Below are 4,478 nucleotides of genomic sequence, written 5' to 3'. Positions count from 1 at the left end.
TCATGTTCATCACAATCAGTTGTTTCTGCAATGTTAGCAGCAAAATCAGCAAAAGATTTCCACATTTCAAGATAAATCAGAATCTCCTCACCTCCTAACTTCTACCTCAGTAACAAAAAATGAAAATGCAGAAATCCTCCAATGCAGCCACATTTGCAGTTCCTGTGGGTGAAACCCACATTTGATAGCTGTATGTTTATAGGTGACTCAAGTGAGATAACCAAGAATGACCTTCTATTAGGTGGGCATTTTAGAGCCAGAGAGAAAAGGGATTGTTACACCCCAAAATGTTAACAATGAGTAGCTTTGTATGGCAGTTTTGAATGGTTTTGTTCCTTAGATTTGTCTTTATCCACTAAATTTTCTAGAGCTCCGTCATTTATTTTTGGTAAGAAATAATGTTATATTTAACCCAATTGCAATACAGGTCAGCATTGTTTACCTTCTTAATAGGACATAGTACTTTTTCATGCCGAGAACAAAGATAAGTTAAAACTTTAATTTTAATTAAAAATACATAAACAGTCTCAAAAACAAGAGAATATCTCTGTGGTCCAGAAATAAGAGAGTGAGGGATGGTGGAGGTTCCAGTCTTCCTGGCTCTAGAATAGGAAACTAGCACGGCTGCTGGGAGCTCCCAGGCGTGGCGGAACAGACTTGCACCTCTTCTGGGTGGGGCGTGGCGTTGGCCTGGCTGTGTGACACACAGGGTCAGGGTACTTTGCTCTTCTAGAAAAAGAGCTTAGAAAAAGCTGCAGCTGGGGTGCAGGCCTGTCACCAATAACCAGCAGCAGGAGAGAGAAGCTGGGGTCTCCCAGGCAGAGCCTGCGCCCAAAGGCACCTGCTGGCAAAGAGGTGGGATCAGCATTGCTCCCACGGATAAGACACCCAAACTGCTCCCACAGAGCTTGGCTCTGAATGGGGACCAAGGCTGGGTGAGAGCAATCACAATTTCCGAGGCAAGGAGAGGTGAGCAAGAGAAGTGGGGCAACAAACACCAGCAAAAGGAAATTTCCACTCAAGATGACGTGGCAATTAAAAGTTTAAAATGCAGAAATGAAACTCATGTCGTAAATGATAGCCAAAATACTCACCGAATCGGGGATTCACCCCTGAAAGGATAGAGATAATACAGCCATCTGAAAACCGTGTTAAAACTCCCAGTGAGCTAAGGAGAAAAAGAACTTAGCAAACTAAGAAATTATAGGAAGGGATTATGAAACAAAAGCAAGTGGATATGATAAAGAACCAGGAAAAAGTCCTGGGAATAAAAAGTATTGCCACTATAATTAGAAAAAAATAAAAACAACTCTAGGGGCTTCTCTGGTGGCTCAGTGGTTGAGAGTCCGCCTGCCGATGCAGGGGACACGGGTTCGTGCCCCAGTCCGGGAAGATCCCACATGCCGCGGAGCAGCTGGGCCCGTGAGCCATGGGCCTGCGCGTCCGGAGCCTGTGCTCCGCAATGGGAGAGGCCACAACAGTGAGAGGCCCGCGTACCGCAAAAAAAAAAACAACTCTAGATGAACAAAGAGAATCAATGAATTAGAAGGTATGCTGGGATATTTACCCAGAACATGGAACCAATGAAAAAACATAAGATAGAAAAGATTAGATTCACACTTCAGCATAGATATAACATACAAGTTCCAAAGTAGAGAACTGAGGACACGGTAGTAGATAATTAGTATAGCTCAGAATCTTCCAGAATCAAGAAACAAATCCTCAGATTGAAAGCACACATGAACAAATCCCTATTTTCTAATACACAATTTGTATATACAAATTCCTGTTATTATATAAAGTAGGGATTTGTTCATGTTAACGCATGCCCAGCCGTAGTCCCAAATGAAAAGCAGAAGGAAACGACTCAGTACTTCCCGGGGCTCTCACCATCCCGCTCACACTCACTCAAACACACACAGAGTATGCAGAGAGTTACCTCTGGGTAACTTGATGCACGCCTCTTCTTCCCGCCCCATCTCCCACAGCAGCGGGAATCCTACACAGCAGGGGACTTCCCTGGTGGTCCAGCGGCTAAGACTCCGCGCCCCCAATGCAGGGGGTTCAGGTTCGATCCCTGGTCAGGGAACTAGATCCCCCATGCAGCACCTACGAGTTTGCATGCCAGCAACTAAAAGATCCCGTATGCGCAACTGAGAGATCCCACGTGCCGCAAGGAAGACCGGCACAGCCAAATAAATAAATCTTTTTTTTTTTTTTTTTTAAAAGAAAGACACCTGAGCTAGGCAAGGCCAACCTTAGGTGTGCCTCTGGCTGCGCCACTCTTATTGGTATGTAACGTACATTGTTTCATTGAAGTTGTAACACGGGGTGGCATGGACTGACTTCTCAGCTCAATTCCTTCTCTCTCCATCCATCCCATTTAGTGTTTCAGTTCTAGGTTATCAAAGAAAATGTCAGAAAGGGACCATATACCTTTGGTTAACTACAAAATAGACACCTGCAGCCACAAGGGGACCTTTCTTCCTGCACCCCCTGCAGCCCACTTGCTTTGGGGTGATATTTATACCAAGCATCCCTTCATTCCATCAAGCAGCAACATTAACTCTCTTGTTCTGCACTTTACTGGCTGAAGGTTGTAAATGTTTTATGAGCCGCTGAGCTTGCAGCATTACTATTTTATTAGAAGGTTGAATATCTTTTCTTCGTAGCTGGGCTACTAGTGAAGTTGTTCTTTCTCTTAAAAATGTTAACTTCATGCTTGTTATGAAATGGAAATTGGCAGGATGTTGTAAGTAACTGTTTAAAACTGGTTTGGCCCATTTGAGAGCAAGCTTGGAGAGCACTAGGACTTTTTTTTTTTTTTTCTTTTGGATTGACCTATAAATAACTGAAGGACGGAAAGGGATTTTTTGATTCTCTAACAACTGGATTCAATAAAGTCCTTCTGGTTTCAATCTGTGATTGCTGAGATATATTGTATTCAAACTTTGGCATCAATCCAAAGAATCAATTATGAGTTTACCCAGGCGCACAACAGCATGAAGCAGCCGAGATAGAGCATCAAGTTACCTGGCTGATCCTGGACAAGCCATAGAACAGTTTTGAACGTTTTTTCCTCATCTCTTCCGTCTCCGACATTTCTTCCTCTGCCTTCCTCACAAACTGAGAACCAAATAAGTCAGGGAAGTGAAATGGGGAGAAATTAGCTCTTCTAGAAAGCTAGACTAGGGTGCTTCTCCTCCATGATGAAGATAAATGAAGTACTATCTATATCCTTAGGAGCACAGATCTTTGTTTCCATATTATATTTGAATTCCCAGGAAAGATTTGTTGAGGATGAGACCTTATTGAGCCATTTTTCTATCTCAGTGCTTACCGTTGTCTAGCACACAGTAGTTGTTCAAGAGATATTTCTTAAGTTGATTTGAAAGGAAGGAGTTGAGGTGTTAGATCTTCCTTCTAAAGATTACGTTCCATGGGGGATATATTGGGAGGCCTCCAAAGACTGAGGTCAAAACGATTTTTCCTGTGATGCAGATTCTTTGAGTCTTTTATTTTTTTAATTTTTAAAATCATTTTTAATTGAAGCATAGTTAACTTACTATGTTGTGTTCGTTTCAGGTGTACAGAAAAGTGATTCAAGTGTATATATTCTTGATAAGGATTCTTTTAGTCTTTAAATCAAATTGCATTTCTTTAGTTTATTCATTCAGGAAATATTTATTGAGGGTTTACCCTCTATCATGTTCTCTGTTAGACATTGAAGAAAAGATAAATAAGCAATGTGTATAGCATACATGTACATATGTACATAAATATAGGTGTATAATATATACAAGTCAGATATTGTTATTGCTATTATTACATGGAAAACCTACAACTTGTACCTCAACAGTGGAGTTATGACAAGAGTCTGTTCGGATAAAAGTGAAGAGTTCAATTATCAGTCTCCCCCATTAGACAAATGCTCTATAAAGGACTGCATCTTCCTTTATGTCATCACCCCAGCATAATATTGGGGATAGCAGATGTTCAGAAAGAATTTGATGAATGAATGAATTGTACAGCCATTATTTTGAGTGTTGAAGTCTAGTGAAGATATTTACTTCTGTCTAAAACAGGGCAGCCAGTCACTTTACAGTGAAATGGTATCGAATTTGTTTTGGATCAGACAGGTCTGAATCAAATTGGATTCGTTTTTACATTTATGAAAGTCTCAGGATTTCATAAAAATTTATAAAATCTTACACTAGATAAAGCCCTGGGATTAGAAGTTTAAACAAAATCAGTGGAAAGTTCTCTTGTATAAGAAAAAAAGTAGACTCATTCTATAGAGAAGCATAACTTTGAGATTGTACATGTCTTAGAGTTCACTTGTCTCTATTGTTATATTATACATGTCACTATTGAACTAGGACAACTTAAAAAGCCTTATTACAAAGAGACATAGCAAGAATACTTGATATGATAAGACAGCCCACTAAAGCAAAAGGAGTCAATTGCCTAACTAGGCA

This window comes from Neophocaena asiaeorientalis, unplaced genomic scaffold (genome assembly GCF_003031525.2).
Source record: "Neophocaena asiaeorientalis asiaeorientalis breed wild unplaced genomic scaffold, Neophocaena_asiaeorientalis_V1.1 scaffold5, whole genome shotgun sequence".
Classification (NCBI taxonomy): Eukaryota; Metazoa; Chordata; class Mammalia; order Artiodactyla; family Phocoenidae; genus Neophocaena; species Neophocaena asiaeorientalis.
This window is presented reverse-complemented; position numbering follows the sequence as displayed.